We start from the raw sequence: 20,212 nt of genomic DNA on the forward strand, positions 1-20,212 counted from the left end.
GTGGTAAAGACCAGAAGTGATTGTGAGGAGCTCCAGAAGGATCTCTCCAGACTGGCAGAATGGGCAGCAAAATGGCAGATGCGCTTCAATGTCAGTAAGTGTAAAGTCATGCACATTGGGGCAAAAAATCAAAACTTTAGATATAGGCTGATGGGTTCTGAGCTGTCTGTGACAGATCAGGAGAGAGATCTTGGGGTGGTGGTGGACAGGTCGATGAAAGTGTCGACCCAATGTGCAGCGGCAGTGAAGAAGGCCAATTCTATGCTTGGGATCATTAGGAAGGGTATTGAGAACAAAACGGCTAGTATTATAATGCCGTTGTACAAATCGATGGTAAGGCCACACCTGGAGTATTGTATCCAGTTCTGGTCGCCGCATCTCAAAAAAGACATAGTGGAAATGGAAAAGGTGCAAAAGAGAGCGACTAAGATGATTACGGGGCTGGGGCACCTTCCTTATGAGGAAAGGCTACGGCGTTTGGGCCTCTTCAGCCTAGAAAAGAGACGCTTGAGGGGGGACATGATTGAGACATACAAAATTATGCAGGGAATGGACAGAGTGGATAGGGAGATGCTCTTTACACTCTCACATAATACCAGAACCAGGGGACATCCACTAAAATTGAGTGTTGGGCGGGTTAGGACAGACAAAAGAAAATATTTCTTTACTCAGCGCGTGGTCGGTCTGTGAAACTCCTTGCCACAGGATGTGGTGCTGGCGTCTAGCCTAGACGCCTTTAAAAGGGGATTGGACGAGTTTCTGGAGGAAAAATCCATTATGGGGTACAAGCCATGATGTGTATGCACAACCTCCTGATTTTAGAAATGGGTTAAGTCAGGATGCCAGATGCAAGGGAGGGCACCAGGATGAGGTCTCTTGTTATCTGGTGTGCTCCCTGGGGCATTTGGTGGGCCGCTGTGAGATACAGGAAGCTGGACTAGATGGGCCTATGGCCTGATCCAGTGGGGCTGTTCTTATGTTCTTATGTATGTTTGCGTGATTCCTTCATGACTGCAGGTAAAATTTGACATTTGCAGGTAAAATTTCTCATTGACTAAGAAATCCTTCCATTTCCAGTTATGTTTGTCCATTGGAGAGCAACAGAAACTTGTCACTATAGAAAAACTTTTTATATAGTTAGTAATTACCCTTCCAAAATTCATGGGAATTATCTTGTTCATCCAAGATATCTCACATTAGGTATGTTCAGTTCAGAGTTGAGGATCAAATAGCTTGGCCTGTTGAAGTAAATTAAATAGAGAGGCCCCATAGCCACGGACCCTGTATCCGTGAATTCTGTTATCTGCAGATTGGGTCCAGGCCCCCTCCGTATGCACCCTCCCCATGCACACCCCCTCTGGAGGTGAGGAGCTTCTGAGCCCAGTAGAGACCAAGGACATTCGTCCCTGGCCTCTGCCAGGCTCAGACTGAGCTCTGAACATGAAAAAACGTGACTTCCAGTTTCTCCATGAAACTGGAAGGTCATTTTTAATGCCTTTAAGACGTTGAGAGACCTGGGGACACTCTGGAGGGTTTTTTCTCTGTGAAAGGGAATGCTTTTCTCCGTGAAACCAGAAGTCACATTTTTTTTGCATTCAGAGCTCAGACTGAGCGCTACAGAGTCTGAAGACAGGCATCCTTGGCCTTTGCTGGGCTCAGAAACTCTTCCAGAGGCGAGGGGAGCAGAGCAGCAGTAAATGTTTCTTTTGCAGCAGTTGGCTTCCACTAAAAGCCCTCTGGGGAAAAAACCACATCATCAGTAAGCAATGAAAAGTGAGAAGTGGTGGGACCAGACTGACTTTCCTCTTGTAATGCGTCACATTTATTAATAACAGTTGTGACTTTCTAAAACTATGGCTGTTACGTCGTTTTAAGCTCTTAAATAACTTCATGAATTTTTCAATGTCAACTGCAGGAACACATTTAAATAGCATTTACATTTTTCTCACAAAGGCTGATTTCTCACAAGTTTATTTTGTTTTAAGATCAAAATTGAGTTGCTTGTCCAAGCTAGTTTTCAGGTTTGCTTTATATTATTGTCTCTGGTACTGTTTACTAAGAATAAACCTCCTAAGCATTCTATATAAACTTTATGTTGTTGAAAATCACTTGTCTGTTCCTTTTGATGATATTATAGGGTACCTTTCATCTGGAATGAAACTATTGTGGAAGAAAATTATATGCTGTTGATGCAACCTATGCCCTAATCTTAAAAAAAAAAAAAATCTATGTGATTTCAGAAAAAAAAATGTACATGGAGTGTATTCTTAATATGGAGTGAAGTATAAAAATGACATTGAGTATGGAGGCAGATGATACTGTAACTCTGAACAGAACTGTATAACAGTCTGTTGGATATTACTGTATCCAGCGCTGGCTCAGCAGTGCTGCCAGGCCCACGTTGGACTACAGTAGGCAGGAGGTTTCCTCGGGATAAGGGAACATTTGTTCCCTTATCCCATGTAGCGCCCCACCCTGCTCAATGGGCCTACTTGAATTGGTGTCTGCTGTTTAGCTAGCACAGAACCGTGTAACCCCTGTAATGCTGGGAGGCCAGGGGTAGGGGTTAGGATGTGGTGAGGTCTGCTCCAAAGTCGCTGCCCCTGTCTCGGGCCAATCCTCCCCTGCCTGGCCAAAGTCCTAGGAAACTTAAATGTCTTAGGAAGTAGGAACTATTTTGGCAAAAATAAAATAGGTATATGCTTGTGAACAGTTTTGCTGGACTTTGCTTTAAGTACAGAAATGATTGAAAGGAGTCATCAAGGTGCAAAGATTATAAATTGCCCAGTGCATTTCAGGTGGGCCCCAGTATCACCTAGATCAGGGCTATTCTGAAAACAAGATACACCTTTTAAATCTCTGACTAAGTGTTACAATGTTACAATGTTTGAAATACATTGTGCAAAATATGGCCGCCTCTTCACCTTGAAGGCTCCTTCATTGTTGTTTCTGTATTTGTTACCTTCCCATCTTCCCCAGCAATCAGATTCTGAGAGTAGACACATCTAGACAAAGCATTATGGATATATACTAACAACTTTACTTGAACTTATACTTGTTTGTTGATCCTTTTGTTCCTTGAAAACTCCATCTATTTCCAAACTAGTGGCTGTTAAAATTTAAATTGCTGTAATGGCCAGTTCTGAAATAACAAAGTCAGGGTCCTTGACTGTTTCTAAAACCAGGGTCTGTCTGACAGCAGGATTGTTGTTTGAGTTGATAGCCTGTCTGTTTGAAAGTAATAGACAGGCAGCGCTTAGGGGTGGGCACAGTCACATGCACAAGCATCTTAACACAGCTGGTAGATCTAAAATTAAGCCTGCCAGTTTGATGGTGGACCTTTCAGTGTCAGTTGTGATTGGATTAATGTATATGATTAGAATTTTTTTTAATTTATGATACACTTTGTTTAATACATCTTAAAACAGAAAAAAATTCTTGTGTGTATTCCCAAGGTAAGTGATATATAATACAGTATAAGATATTCATATTAGAGGATACCAGTTGAAGAATGACTTCCTCTGGCAAAGTGTAAATGCTTGCTGTAACATTTGACATGGAGGTTACTCTTACTTATCAAAATCAGCACAAAGTTCATGACACAGAAGAATTTAACTGTCTCTATTTCTTCTTTCCATACATTGCCTTCTGTCTGATTAAGGCCACAGTTCTATGCATACTTATCTGGAAGAAAGCACAACTTACTTCAGAGTAAACATGCATAGGTTTGCACTGTTGGATATTAATGCATGAAGCATATCACATTTCTGAGGAGGAATGTGACACAGACCCAAAAACCATGTCTGTTCTGTGACATTTTTCAAAAGATGTTTGCAAAGGTTGTTAGAACCCTTGAGCTACAGAAAGACCCCCTCTGGTTTTGTAAAAAGTGAGGCACTTCTGCTACCTTCTCAGCACAGTGAGAATCCCTGTAGCGGTTCCCCTTACAGGAACCATTTCACAGGCTTTTCAAAAAGGAATGGGTCCTTCCTTCTAGGAACAGGTAGTGCAACAAGTCATCATCCCAGTTCAGTGCTGCTCTTACTCAGGATGACTTGGCCTGTCTCAGGTTACCATGAGTAGATGCTCCTGTGATTGCCTTACAATCACCCTTCATTCTTCCTTCCGACAGCAAGGGGCGTCCCAAGGACCTGGTTGACAAGTGTATAGAGTTGGCGGCAAGGAAGCCTTGGCTAATGTCCTTCAGTGGCTAGTTAGAACAAACGAACATAAGAACAGCCCCACTGGATCAGGCCATAGGCCCATCCAGTCCTCCCTGCATCCTCCCTGCATCCTGGTGCCCTCCCTTGCATGTGACATACCCATTTCTAAAATCAGGAGGTTGCACATACACATCATGGCTTGTAAACCATAATGGATTTTTCCTCCAGAAACTTGTCCAATCCCCTTTTAAAGGTGTCCAGGCCAGATGCCATCACCACATCCTGTGCCAAGGAGTTCCACAGACCAACCACACGCTGAGTAAAGAAATATTTTCTTTTGTCTGTTCTAACTCTCCCAACATTCAATTTTAGTGGATGTCCCCTGGTTCTGGTGTTATGTGAGACTGTAAAGAGCATTTCTCTATCCACTCTACCCTTCCCATGCATAATTTTGTTTGTCTCAATCATGTCCCCCCTCAGGCGCCTCTTTTCTAGGCTGAAGAGGCCCAAATGCCATAGCCTTTCCTCATAAGAAAGGTGCCGCAGCCCAGCAATAATCTTAGTTGCTCTCTTTTGCACCTTTTCCATTTCCACTATATCCTTTCTGAGATGTGGCAACCAGAACTGGACACAATACTCCAGGTGTGGCCTTACCATCGATTTGTACAACGGCATTATAATATTAGCCGTTTTGTTCTCAATTCCTTTTCTAATGATCCAAGCATAGAATTGACCTTCTTTACTGCCACCACATATTGGGTCGACACTTTCATCGACCTGTCCACCACCACCCCAAGATTCTCTCCTGATCTGTCATAGACAGCTCAGAACCCATCAGCCTATATCTAAAGTTTTGGTTTTTTGCCCCAATGTGCATGATTTTACACTTACTTACATTGAAGCGCATCTGCCGTTTTGCTGACCATTCTGCCAGTCTGGAGAGATCCTTCTGGAGCTCCTCACAATCACTTCTGGTCTTCACTACTTGGAAAAGTTTGGTGTCATCTGCAAACTTAGCCACCTCACTGCTCAACCCCTGTTTCCAGGTCATTTATGAAGAGGTTGAAAAGCACCGGTCCCAGGACAGATCCTTGGGGCACACCGCTTTTCACCTCTCTCCATTGTGAAAATTGCCCATTGACACCTACTCTCTGTTTCCTGGTCTTCAACCAGGTCTCAATCCAGGAGAGGTCCTGCCCTCTAATTCCCTGATTGTGGAGTTTTCTCAGTAGCCTTTGGTGAGGGACCGTGTCGAACGCCTTCTGAAAGTTCAGATATATAATGTCCATGGGTTCTTCTGCATCCATGTGCCCGTTGACCTTTTCAAAGAATTCTCAAAAGTTTGTGAGGCAAGACTTACCCTTACAGAAGCCATGCTGATTCTCCCTCAGCAAGGCTTGTTCATCTATGTGTTTTGAAATTCTATCTTTGATGAGGCATTCCACCATCTTACCCAGTATAGATGTTAGGCTGACCGGCCTATAGTTTCCCGGGTCCCCCCCTCTTTCCCTTTTTAAAGATCGGTGTGACATTTGCTATCATCCAATCCTCTGGCACCGTGACCGTTTTGAGGAACAAGTTGCATATTTTAGTCAAGAGATCAGCAACTTCATTCTTCAATTCCTTAATAACTCTTGAGTGGATGCCATCAGGGCCTGGTGACTTATTGATCTTTATCAATGAGGTCTGAAACATCTTCTCTTTTAACCTCTATCTGACTTAATTCCTTGGTCAGGAAGGGCCGTTCGGACAGCAGTATCTGCCCGAGGTCTTCTGCCGTGAAGACAGATGCAAAGAACTCATTTAATTTTTCTGCCTTCTCCAAGTCTCCTTTTATCTCCCCTTTTCCTCCCTCACCATCCAGAGGGCCAACTGCTTCTCTGACGGGTTTCCTGCTTCTAACATATTTGAAGAAGCTTTTATTATTCCCCTTAATGTTGCTGGCCATGCGTTCCTCATAGTCTCTCTTGGCCTCCCATATCACCTCCTTACATTTTTTGCCACAGTTTATGTTTCTTTTTATTCTCCTCATTAGGGCAAGATTTCCATTTATGGAAGGAAGCTTCCTTGCCCTTTACGGCCTCTCTAACTTGGCTGGTTAGTCATGCGGGCACCCTCCTGGACTTAGTCGAGCCCTTCTTCCTTTGCAGCATACACTTCTGCTGGGCCTCTTTTACTGTTGATTTGAGCAACCTCCATGCTCTCTGTAGAGACTGGACTCTTTTTACCTTCCCTTTCAACCTCCTTCTAACCAGCCTCCTCTTTTGAGGGAAGTCCGCTCCTCGGAAGTCAAGGGTTTTTGTGAGAGATTTGCCCGGTATTCTTTCCCCGACGTGCATGTTGAAACAGATCGCAGCATGATTGCTGTTCCCCAATGGCTCAGTAACATTGACATCTCTAACCAGGTCCTGAGTACCGCACAATATTAAATCCAGAGTCACCTGCCCTCTGGTGGGCTCCATGACTAGCTGCTCTAAAGCACAGTCATTTAGCATGTCAAGGAATCTGGTCTCCTTTTTGTGACCAGAACACAAATTGACCCAGTCAATATGAGGATAATTGAAGTCCCCCATGATTACAACCCTGTCCTTCCTTGTCACCTCCCTGATCTGTTTCCTCATTTCAAGGTCCCCTTCTGGTTTATGGTCTGGAGGACAATAGTATGCTCCCAGTATTACATCACTCCTCAGGCCTGGTAATTTAACCCATAGAGATTCTATGGAGTCAGACCCACCTTCATTCTCTACTTTGCTGGATTTTATCTCTTCCTTAACATAAATGGCCACCCCACCTCCAACACGCCCCTGCCTGTCCCTCCTGTAGAGTTTATAGCCCGGGATTGCAGTATCCCACTGATTCTCCACATTCCACCAGGTTTCCGTTATGTCCACTATGTCAATGTTTTCCCTTGTCACCAGACATTCCAGTTCTCCCATCTTTGCTCGGAGACTTTGGGCATTTGCATAAAAGCATTTGTACATGCAATGCCCCAGGATGGGCTGCTTATTAGCTCCTTTATCCCTGAATCCTCTCTTTGTGCCAAACCGTCTATCACATCCCATCACGGTACCATTCCCAATTTCTTCTCCTACTCTGCCTTTGTCTTGTTGTTCTCTAACCTCCCCATCCTCATCCCATTGGGATGAGGAGTCCCGAACTGGATGTCCCCTGGCTCCTGTCGGCTTTCCCCCAGGGATCAGTTTAAAAGCTGCTCTGCCACCTTTTTAATGTTATGCGCCAGCAGTCTGGTTCAATTTCTGGTTCAAGTGAAGCCCGTCCCTCTTGTACAGGTCCCGCTTGTCCCAAAACATTCCCCAGTGCCTAACAAATCTAAACCCCTCCTCTCTACACCACTGTCTCATCCAAGCATTGAGACCCCTGATCTCCGCCTGCCTAGCTGGCCCTGCGCGTGGAACAGGTAGCACTTCAGAGAACGCTACCTTTGAGGTCCTGGCTTTCAGCTTCTTACCTAATAGCCTAAATTTGGCTTCCAGGAACTCCTGGCTACACTTGCCCACATCGTTGGTGCCAATATGCACCACAACTGCTATCTCCTCCCCAGCACTATCTACCAGCCCTGTGACATTCCATCACAGGCCAAAAAGGATCTGAAGAAGATATCATCAGCTGTGACCTTTATAACCGATGCTACTTCTGCTGCCATACAGTGGTCTGCCGTTGTGTGGCAGGCGTCTGATGCAATGGTGGTCCGCCACAGCGCAATGATGTAGTAGTTGGCTGCAGCACATGGCTGCAAAAATGGGACGTAGATTCCACCTTTCATGCCAATGTGATTGGCGTCCCCGTCCAAGGGGGAAAAAGACCCTCTCCTTGTTGACACCAAAGGTAAAAAGAAGGTGCTTCCCACCAGAGAGCGATATCAGTGGACAAGACATGGTGGAAAACAGCAACAGTGTTCCTTTCGTCCTTACAAGCAACAGCCCAGTTCTTCTTCATTGGGAAGCTCCTCTTAAGCATTCCGACCTTCCTGGCAGCCCTGTAAAACCAACTTGAAGTTGTGTCCTCAACAGTCCTCCCAGTTCTTCCCCGACAGCAAGGGACCTAAGCAGCAATGACTCCGAAAAGACCCCTACATCATCTGTGTGGGGGGTGGCAACTTCACCTCTTCACAGACAGATGGGATCTGACTACCACAGACAAATGGGTTTGTGACACAGTTTGCCACGGTTACTTCCTCAATCTCCGTTCTCTGCCAAGGAACAGGTTAATGCAAGTCAAAGTTTTGACCTGCTCCTTGAAGCATGCCAGAACTCTTCAGGTGATCCAACTACTTCTTCAGATAGGGGCCATTGAGCCTGTCCCAGTGGACCAGATCAGTGCCAGGGTGTATTCCCACCTACTCACCGTGCCCAAGAAAACAGGGCACACCAGGGCCAACTTAGACTTGAAATGTCTCAACAGGTGGATGTGATGCCAGAGATTCAAGACAGAAACGCTTAAGATTCATCCTGTTGGCTATTGGGAAGAACAGCTTTCTGGCATCTCTCAGCTTATAGGAGGCCTACCTGCACATTCCTTTTATCCCGGTGCACAGGAAGTACCTCTAGTTCTGCTACCAGCATGCCCAGTACCAGTAACGGGCACAATGGCTTCCTGGTGAACCTGGAAAAGAATAATCTTGTTCCCACCCAGACAATAGAGCACCTGGGAGCACTGATCAATACCAAGGCATATATGGTCTCTCTCTCACAGGAACGGCAAGTCAAGGTGTTGGCCTTAGCTACGCAGTTCCTCCAGTCTCAAACTTCAGATGTCCTGACACTAGCATGCCTGCGCAGGAAGTTGTACTTGTGTCAATATATCCTCCCCCCCCCCCCAGTTCCTTGCATCGGCCAAGCTTGGCCAACGCAACCCTCCCTGTCAGAATCGGTGCAGAGGCTGGATTCAGCCTCTGGCACACATCTCTGCGCTGGCCCAGCCAGTTAGAGAAGTTGCAAACATGCTATAGATCTTTTTGCGAGACAAGAGAATCATCAGCTCCCCAGATTCTTCTCAATGGGAAGATACTAGGGGATAGAAGGCATAGATGCCATTCATCAAAATTGGCCCCAGGGTCTCTTGTACACAGTCCCTCCTATTCGCTTGCTGCCTAAAGTAATAATCAAGCTAAGACAGGAGAGGGCCGAGATTCTGCTGGTAACACCACATTGGCCATGTCACCCATGGTTCTCAGACACGATAGAGCTGCCCTTTCACCTGATAGACAGGCTGAATGTCCTTGGTCAGTCTTGCACCTACAGCCAGCAATGTTATATCTGACTGCCTGGCAACTGAGTGGTGAGGTGTGTCCAGCTGAGTTTGTTCAGAGTCGGTTCTCAATACTCTACTTTCATACTGCAGAGCTTCTACCAGTCGGATCTACAGAACTATGTGGAGGTTCTTCATTGGGTGGTGCTCTCAGCATAAGTTTCAACTTTCCAGGCCAACGGTTAAGGATTTCTTGGAATTACTTCAAGCGGGTTTTGAGAAGCACAAAATCACCCGTATAAGGCTGGTATCTGCCTAAGAGGGAGGTCATTATCTTTGCATCCTCAAGTCAGAAAATTTTTAAAGGAAGTAGCTTGGCTCAATCCCCTATCTGTACCTAGGACCCTCACTTGGGACTTCAGTATTGAGGGCTCTAACCAGATCACCTTTTGAGCCCATGGCTACCTGTCCCTTAGGGATATTCACTTTAAAGATGAAATTTCTAGTGGGCATTATATCAGTGAGGCGGGCCACCAAAATTGCAGCCTTTTTGATAGCTAAGGACCTTTGTTCTTTCTCAGAAGACAGAGTTATTTTTTATACAGAACCATCCTTTCTCCCTAAAGTGAACTCTATATTTCATAGGGCAGAGGAACTAGTGCTGCCATCATTCTATTCCAGCAGTTTTCATCCGCTGTGCCGTGGCACACTGGTGTGCCATGAGGCTGCCTCAGGTGTGCTGCGGGCCAAGGAGTTAGGCGGCAGCAGGGAGAAGCAGCTGATCGGAGCCTTGTGCTGCAGCAGGAGAAAAAAGGGCAGCTGCGAAGCGGCTTGGACGCTCCTGCTATTGCTGGTGTCTGCCGTGTACGCTGATTGGGCAGGCAGCCAGAGGAGCTTGGAAGAGCTCCCAGTGTGCGGGAACGTGGAGGGAGTGAGGGCGAGCAGCAAGCGTGAGGAGGGAGTGAGAGTGAGCCTGAAGGTGGAAGCAGGTAGGAGCCAGAAGCAGTTGACTGGAAAGGATCCTGGAGAGACCCTTTTCCTTGTCAGCAATGCCCCAAAGTGACCCTGCCTGCGTTGCCTCCCCTGGCAAGGCTTTGGCAGGAAGGGCGCTGGGCCACAATCCGATCCACACTTACCTAGAAGTAAGCACCATTGACTATAATGGGACTTACTTCTGTGTAGACGTACAGAGGCTTCGTTGCACTCTTTCTTGAATACACGAGCAGGCAAGTGATGCTTTTCTTTTCCCCCACCCTCCCCTCCTACACACACATGCCCCCATCATAATTGCAGTTAACCCCTCTCTTACTGCCCTGCCCCTACCCTCCCTCTTCCCCACCTTCCAAAGTTCAGAACCAGTTGCCTCCCATTCATTTTCTCTCTCTCCCCCCCCCACTCCAGTGAATCCTGCACTTGTTTCAGCCACATCTCCTCACTGTCCCTCACAGCACATTTCTCCAGCATGTTCAGTCTCACCTCTCTTTGCCAACACTTCCTGGCATATCAGAGCACATCAATTGATAACAGTTTGAACAGACCTGCTTCAAAACATATTTCTTCCTTTTCAGAAACCGCATACACCTCCCTCTCCAAGCTCCTTGGGAATTTCTTTCATTGTCATGTAATGATTTAAGGCTGCAATCCTAACCACACTTTCCCATTGAACAAACTAGGACTTACTTCTGAGTAGACCTGGTTAGACTTGTGCCCTTAGTTATATTAATTCAATAATAATAATGTAACATAATAACGTAATTAAAAACTAGTAGTGTGCCTTGACAACTTTAGTGCCTTGTCAGTGTGCCGTGAGCTGAAAAAGGTTGAAAATGGCTGTTCTATTCCAATCCTTCACACCCAAAGGAAGGGGACTGGCACACTCTAGACATGCGCAGGGTGGTGAGCTTTTACACTTCTAGGTCAGCTTCAGTTAGATAGACCAAAGCCTTGTTCATGACCTTCAAACATAGGCTAGGCGCCAGGATCTTCCCCTCTACCATCTCCAGGTGGATTAGAGAGGTGATAACAGAGACCTATAGGGCAAGAGGGGTAGATCCACTGCAGGGAATAATGGTTCACCCCCTCAACGGGGCTGCAACATGCACAGCCTTTAGAAGCATTCCCATTTTTAGAATTTGTATGCAGGGCAGCCACCTGGAGCTCACCTCATATATTCATTAAATATTATAAGATAGATTCAACCTTTGCCAGGTACGTCTTGCAGCATGTGGTCAGTGGCTTCAGATGTTTTCTACCCTTAGGAGGCATGGCTTGGTAATTACCTAACTCCTAACACTGACCCTGCCATGGCCACTCACTGGAGAATGGGAAGATTTTACTTACTGTGAATTCCCCTTCTCAGTGTTCCATGGCAGGGCCTGCCCTAAGGTTGTGAAGCACTATTAAAAAAAAAAAAGGAAGAAAAGGTCCTTACCATCCCCCCCCCCAAGTTTATTGAGACCAGGTCCTGTAGTTCATAGGGTTTTCAACAGTTTTCAACAAGTGCACAGGGAATGTCACTCAACACGCCCTGGACTTTCACAAGCAACATGTAGATGTTATTGGCTTCAACCATGGACTTGGGGAGGGGCCATCAAGGCTTTTGCAGTCTGGGAGTCAGGAGCCTCTCTCCTTGGAAAGACTTGTCACCTCACCTGCCTCCCCAAGAGGAGGAATTGCCCAACTCCTAACACTGACCTTGCAATGGACCATTGAGAAGGGGAATTTACGGTAAGTAAAATTTTCCCATTTTCTCAAACTGTTCTTATTTAGCGTCTCTTCACTGTGGTTCAGTTACCTTCCACAAAGTATTGGAGAGTTTGCATCTTTTGCAACCACACGCAGTGTTGGTATGCAGAACCTTGATAACTGCTCTAATTCTGTTTGTATGTCTTAGGACCGACGTTGCCTTAAAATGTCATTGATGTTAATAAAACCCAGAATCGTTCCAATGCATGTCAAACTGAAACTTGTTCAGAAGATGTTTCCTTAACAAAAAAACCTGATCCTATACATCTTTCTCAAACCAATGCAGCTGCAAAGCAGCTCTAGGGTAAGGGAACAAACACAGTGGAGGCCTCCCTTTCTGCCCCCCACCCCACAGAATGCAGTGCACACCTCTTTGGCGTGGCTTAATCAGCATGGGAAAGTTGGTTAGGATTGGGCTAAAAAGAGGGTCACCTTTTTCTCGTGTGTTAACTGTGTCAGCAAGTGTTGAAAACAGTAGTGATGCAAAACTTTGTCATATCACTCTGTTTAAGTTCTGGCTATCAGTATTGGGTTTGTGACCATTTTGTGTTTTGAGACTTTTGACCTTTTAGAACTTCTTGTTGTTATCTAGAGTCTGGAAAGAGAGTTTTGTGTCTTACATATTCCTTGGCCTTTTAAATCTTTACTTCACTACTCTAAGAGGAATTTAGTAATCCATTTCTAATAGCTGAAGGCTGAAAATCTGCATCTGCAAGAAAGGCTTTAGCAAATATGCTACTATTTAAATTTCATGCACATAAAAATTTCTCACATTGCTATTGGGATTGATGGCATGCCCAGAACTAATTTATATACTTGTTAATTTTCTTCAGATTTTTGTTATTGCTGCAAATTAAAATACTTTGTTTTCGTTACTCTTCAGAGTTTGTGGTCCCTTCTTTCCAGCTTGTATTTCTGAATGAATATATGATTATGCCTGTTTGAAGGAAACATCTGGGTGGGAGAAATTATAAGAATGAATACATTAATTAAAACAAAACCAAAGAAAATAAATAGTTCCATTGATAATGACTCTGTTTTCATAAATAGTGTGAAGGGAACTCAAAGCCTTTGGAGGTAATATCTGAGTATACATTAGGTGGCAGTAGTGTGTTGTATTTCATGCAGGTGTTTTGTTCCTAGAATTTTATTTGGGGGGGGGGGCGTTTTTTGTCCTAAAGCCTTGTAAAAATTGATGAAACATAGTATAATGCCTACCTTGTATTTTAAAATGTTGCAGCTGTTAAGTTTATAAAATATTTCGTGACTGCATTATTAAGTACAGTAATCCAAAGTAGAGTTATAGAGTAAATAAACATAATGCCATATTTGCAATTTAAGCATATGTTGGGGTGAGTTACCGTAATGCCATTTAAACATATATTGAAATAATATTTTCACTAGTTGCTCTGAGGACTGTGTTTGGTTTCATTCTCCCCCCCCCCCAAGTGGCACATTTCTCCCTTGAGCCCAAATGTAAAATTTCCATGTGTATGTGTAAACTCTTTTTATTAAACAACTGGAGGTGATTCTGTCCTGCTAATTAGAAGTGTGTCACACTTGGGGTTAATTTTCCTTTATAATTAGTCAAACCTAAAGAATTTTGCACATAATCTTTCTTTCCCATTTTCTCTATTTTCCTTAGAATCAATTTTCAAACTTGTTTTGCCTTTTTTTTTTTGAAGCATCTGTATTAAACTAAGAATATTGCAGATGATTGCAATTTTTTAATTCTTTTAACCATATTATGGTCCTGTGTACTGATAAGTTTTTTGTGCTTATTCGGAGAAGATGGGTACATCTTAGGTTCCAGGGATTGTTGATGGAAGCAAGGCAGATATAATTAACCTTTCAGCATAGAGTTTCTAGCATTTCTTCAAATCTTGGATAGGGACAGTTAACTTGTGACCTTTAGGGTATTTTTTTTCTTCTGTGTCTCTTGCAGGTAAAGGAGCTAAGGGAATTCAAAGCTGGTACAGCAATGTCATTAATTTGGCAGAATGATCAATTAATAGAAGAAAAGCATGAAAGCGTTGACAGAACATGCTACCTAATTAGTACCTGATGAACCATGTAGGCCACAGAGCAAAGAGTGCAATGTTGCTTCAGGCTAGCTGTTGTACAAGACCTTTTATCTGCAAGTCATTAAGTCTGTATTGTAGCTAAAGAAAAACACTTCAGTGGATTTTTTAAGCCAAGGGTATTGGCTGGTTGGTACTTTACAGTGTTTTCAAACTTTTGTCATTCTGAACATCTCAAAGTTTGTTTTAAACTGCTTAAAGTCACTATCAACTGTCAGAGCATGTTACTGTTACTAAACCACTAAAATATGATTTATTTATGCTCCTGTGGTTCAAACCTTGTTATCAAATAATACTGTATGATTTTTCCTGATTTCCTCATGCTTTACATGAACAGAAGAGAAAGAGGTACATGAGTCCAAGAACCCCACCTATAGTCAGTTCTTGTTATCTGCTAAGGTGAGGTTCCTAAAAAACTTAGTGGATACTGAATTAACAGATACTGACACCCCAATCCTGAGCTGGCCGGGGCACCAAGGCTCAGCCGCACCAAGGAGGGCTGCCGCCGAATCCTGTGCCTCTGGAGAAGGGGATGCCCCCTTCCCCTGAGTAAAGTAAGCAGCCCCGCAATAGGGCTACCGCCTTTTGGTCGGCGGTAAGGAAAAGGTGCTCATGTAGGGCGTGCAGCCCTGCACGAGCGCCTAGGTTCCTGCGGAGTGCAGCTCCGCGGATCCTCCTCCCTCCCGCCACCCTCCCCCCTCCTGGCTCCTCCTGCCCTGCCTACTGTTCTGCAGCCCAACAGTCCGGAAGACTGCCGAGCCGCAGAATCTGGGTGACCGCCCGGCGCTAGCCCAGCACCGGCATGTTTGCGACTGTGCTCGGCAGCACGGACCAGTGCTGCAGACCATAGGATTGGGCTCTGAATAATTGAGCCTATGAGGAAAATGGGGCATCCCATTTTCCAGGAGATTGTCTTCACCATACACTCTATGAACTTTATGAATTTGAATCTTAATTTAAAGTCTATGGGGTTGGGTGACAGTGAAGGCTCATCAGCAGGCTTGCCTGTTTGTAGCTGTGCTAAGCCCACCACCACCCTGAGTGCTCCTGCAAGGTATTTGCAGATAATGAGGGCAGAGTCACAGATAGCAAGAGTAGGTGGCAGATCTGCCCTTGCAGATAAGCAAATTCACAGATAGCAAATTCACATATGAAGAGAACTGACTGTACTTATTTTGCAGTTTGGTCATTAGAAGTTAGGCAGCAACTCCTTTTCTCAGGTGTCATCTAAGTTATGGAAATTAATTACTAGATGCATTTGTCTGGCTTATTCTTTACTATCTTTTAGGTATCAGATGAAGTCTCTGGTTCTCGAGAGTCTGTTTCTGCTCAGTGCAGGTTCTCGAATTTTTCCGGCTTGCACCTCCCCTGATCCTTGTGGCCATTGGCCACGGCTCCCCATTACAACACCTCACCTCAGTTACCCCCAAAATGGGGGTGAAGGTATTATAATTATACACTAGAAACAAAAAAAAGCTGCCAGCACTCTGAGGCTGCAATTGTAACCACACTTACCTGAGAGTAAGCCCCATTTAACAAAAATAGTACTTCTGAGTAGACCTGGTTAGGATTGTGCCCTGAGTTTGTTCGCAGCACACCTGGAGCATTTTGGAAAGGGGGGGGGAAGTGATGAATCTGCTGGGGGAGGGGAAGACTTTGTTTTGTGTGTATCTGCTAATTGCAAACTGTTGCAAACTGAGACCCAGAGCCTGTTTGGCTGGAATCCTAACCCCACTTTCCTGGGAGCAAATCCCATTGAACACAATAGGACTTACTTCTGAATAGACCTAGCTAGGATTGTGCCTTTTGTCTTACAATAGCAGCCAACAGAGTAACCCCCCCCCCCAAAAGGAGGCAGGAGGAAAAAGGGGAATGGCTAAAAAGGAATGGGGATTTTTATTTTTAATCAATTTTAAATGCCTGGTTGATGGCTCTTGATGGCTGGTGTCGAATACCTCAACTTTCACTTTCATCAAAAAAATATTACCCATGAGCCATCCAGCAAGTTTACTGGAGCAAGGTTACTAAGCTGACCTTCTGTTCCTCAAAATGATTGGGCAATTGTACAGACTGCCTGTACTTACTCTTCCCTCCCAGTTTGAAGCCTGCCAAGAGCGAGCCCTGAGCTGATGAGATGCAGCACCTCCGCACTCTTCTCCTCTCCTCCAGCCTTGACCAATCCCAGGATGCCCAGGGCAAGGGGCACACTGGGAAATGTAGCCCTCGGGGCGAGGTTGCACATGGAGAGAGCTCCATGATGAGATGCGGCACCTCTGCCTGCCCAGCCAGCCTTCTCTCCCACCTCCCCACACCATGTTTCACACTGTCCCACCCACCTCGTTCTCAGCCTCCAAAAAGCAGCAAGTCAGGAGGCAGCCAGTGCAGCTGAGCAGAGCACCTGCCCCCCCCCCAGATGCCTGGCGATGCCCCTGGAGGCTAACCATGCCTCACTAAAGAGGCAGGACACACAGATTGATCACCTCAGCGCTAGCCTTTAATGTCTTTCTTTGGTAACTTGAACCCTTTTAATGTCATGATTTTTCTTTTTTATGGCTCTTGGTTTCCAATACATACTCTTTTCATCTGCTTTATTCTGAGGATTTCATTGTTTGGTAGTATTCATTTCATCTGCTTTATTCTGAGGCTATGGTAATATTTTTATATCTTATTTTAATGTCCTTCATTGTAAGACATCTTGAAGCTATTGTGAAAGATGGGGTAAAAAATTCAAATAAATGTGTTTGCAGGTGGATGAAGGCAGGAATTCTAGCTGTGCTAGAAATCCCAGGTTTACTATTATAACCCAGGTAGAAATGCAGAGGTAGAAATCTTCCATGAAATTGGGGCCTTGGTTACCACAAGTCTGTGCATGGATGCAATATTGTACCTTTCCCCTGCCCCTTGCTTCTTTTAGGTACTGCACTCTGAAGAAAAGAGAGGTTGTATTGTAGCCTAATAGTGGTGCCTCTTTATTGCTACCCTGAATGCATTCTGGTACTACTAAGGTTTACTACCACCTAAGCAGTTTAGTTATGGAGGAATAATGAATTTGATTACAATTGCCCAATCATTTTGAGGAACAGAAGGTCAGCTTTTTTCCTCCTCTTTCATTCTCTTGTTCTGAAACTTTGTCTGGAGCATTTATGTGTTTTGAACTTCAGCATTGTTTAGCAATAATCCACTATGAAAATGTTTTATTACCTAAGCCTTCATTAATTGAGTTATACATATCTGCTATTCATACTTATGAGGTTTTTCTCAGTGCAAATAAGATAAATAAAATAAACTAGGAATGTAATGTGCTTGTTAGAGTTTTGGTTTTTGTGAGATAACTTGCTTGTTATGTATTAAAATGCCTACTGCAAGTTTAAACACTATGGCCAGGATTCAGTGAACCCCACATACCTGCTGTGCATGGACTAGAAAGTTTCCGCCCTTTTTTCACGCAGCCCTTTATGCCTGCTCCCCTCAAAAGGCCACTCTTCAGGATTGGGGGCAAGGGGAAGACAAGTTTATCAGCATCTCATACATCAGGAAAGACTATAATGGGAAGGCAAAATTGGGAGAACTCTCAGATGAAATGGTGTAGGTGGGACTTACTTCAGGGTAGACATGTATAAGATTGCACTGCAAAGCTCCAGTTTATTACTGTGTGTATGTGCTACATAGGGTTTAAAGCTGTTTCCATCAGATATTTGGAAGAAAACAGTAGGCCTTGACAGCTCTTCACCATTATCTTTTTAGTTTTGATTTCCATATTGCTTCATTGGTAATTATTTGCAAATTATTCATTCAGTCATTCATTCATAGAATTTATATCCTGCCTTTCTATCCTAACAAAGGGCACTCAAGGCTGCTTACAAATAAAACAGTAGTAAAAATATTGAGATATATAGACAATAAGACATTTAAAAACAATAAAACACAATAAAACGTGGATCCCTATTAAAATATGTTCATAAAAAAGCTCCATGCCTCCCCCCCATGTCAGCATAAAAAGGCTTTCCTGAATAAAAAGGTCTTAAGACCCTTCCAAAAGGACTCTAAAGAGGGAGCTGTTCTCAGTTCCAGGGGGAAGGAATTTCACAGACAGGGAGCCACCACTGAGAAGGCTCTCGTTCTTGCTGCCATCCCCCTCGCATCCTCTGGTGGCCGCACAGTTAGAATGGCCCCTTCTGATGACCTGAGAGGATGAGTTGGATTGTATGTGCTACTTCTTTTTTGTTGACTTCTTCTGGGTGAGTTTGTTTCTGATTTCTTTTAAACTATTAAGAATGTGGAACAAGATTACAAAATGCGGAATACATTAAAAAAAAAGAATCATTAACAGCCCAATTTTATTATCCCCACCCTTGTCGATGCAGCTACAGCAAAATGGATACTGCTGCACCCTGTGAGAGGGGCAATTGCAGTAATCTGCTCTTCTGCAGCACAGAGGAGTCTACTCTGATCTGCACTAGCGAATTTGCTGGCACAGGTCTGCATGGCCCCATGCTGCAGGATCAGGTTCGGAGAGAGAACTTGGATTCAACAGGCTGGTTCAGTTGGACCAACCCTGTTTTCATCCAGTAGCCATATAAGACCAGCTTCTCTGTAAGACAGAACCAACAGAAGGAGGGAAGTCAGTGAAGATACTATAACATGCCTGCTCCTCAATTAGCTAAGGGTTGCCCCTCTATCGTTTCTTCTTTGTTGTTAAAATAAATTCTCCATATGTAGGCATGTGTTTTGTTTTGTTGATGCTTCTGTGTTTTTGTAATTTGTTTTTTATTTTTATTTCAGTATTTTAAAATTCTGTTTTTTAATTTGTTTGTCTCTTCTCTCTCCTACATCCTAATGTTGTCTCTCGTGGGTCCATTTCTTTCTTAGTTTTAGTTTTTTAAGTGTAAGGTTATTAGTAATACTGTTGTATTTTATGAATGAGGTGAGCTGATTAGGAACTCCCATTAAAAAACAGGATAAAATCAAATAAATAAATGCCATTATCTGTTGCCAAAACTGCACTGTACAGTACATATGTATTTTCACACATCCGTACTGCAGTGATGAAGTATAATAAACCCAATGTGTGGGAAATGATCAACACCTTGTTACAGATGGAAACTAACTTGACTGAAGTGTTACAAGAGGAGTGAATTCCCCAAGTTCTTCAATTTTGTACTCTTCTGTACCTGATACTCATATACATGCTAAAATTTATCATGTGCCTACTGTCTTATGGTACTTAATGGTAGATTTGTTGGGAAATCGTTGTGCCAATTTTGCCAGCAAAATTCTAAGAACGTGGTATAATCCTGAGATAAGTCTAACTGGCAGTTTTTAATGTCTCTCTTTTGCTATTACCTGTAATAGGTAAGGTACCTATTACCTTAGGTTATATGAAAATTCAGGTATCATTTAATTCCTCAGCCGCTAGAATATTGCCACAAGTGGAAAAGAAGGCCTGCATTTCTGATGGGAAGGAAAGCAGAGAGGCAGAGTCCACATGGTCACATGGCTACTTTCAGCCTGTCTGATCACTGACTTGAGCTGCTGCAGTGCAGGCATGAGCTTTGGCTGCAGCAACTAGGGCCGCAATTCTAACCAACTTTCCAGCACTGGCATAAGAGCAATGCAATTCTGAAGTAAGGGAACAAACATTGCTTTACTTTGAGGAGGCCTCCATGACTGCCCTCCAACAGCAGGATGCAACATGTACCCCTCTGACATAGCTGTGCCAGTGCTGGAAAGTTGGTTAGGATTGCACCCTAGAATGGTGCCCTTCCTACAATGTAGGTACAGCACTGATGGCAGATTTTACCTGGGCAGAGACAGGGTAAGTACAGCAAAAAGAGTATGTAGCATCCCCTTACACTAGGTTTGGGATCCTTGCGCAGCAGTGCATAGGGCAGCAATTTGCAACCACTGTGCTTTGGCACACTGGTGTGTCGTGTGACTTTGGGGTAGGTCATTTATTATTAGGGCAATTGGGGGGGAGTTGAGCCCCCTACCGGCCGCATGGTGTGCCTTGTCAAT

At 44.2% G+C, this 20,212-nt stretch overlaps 1 protein-coding gene across 1 annotated transcript in view; it reads left to right on the forward strand.

The window, feature by feature from the left end:
- DNAJC24 (DnaJ heat shock protein family (Hsp40) member C24) overlaps positions 1 to 20,212 on the forward strand; it is a 59,517-nt gene that overhangs the window by 9,941 nt on the left and 29,364 nt on the right. The gene's annotated exons all lie outside the window — the stretch shown is intronic.

This window comes from Tiliqua scincoides, chromosome 1 (genome assembly GCF_035046505.1).
Source record: "Tiliqua scincoides isolate rTilSci1 chromosome 1, rTilSci1.hap2, whole genome shotgun sequence".
Lineage (NCBI taxonomy): Eukaryota > Metazoa > Chordata > Lepidosauria > Squamata > Scincidae > Tiliqua > Tiliqua scincoides.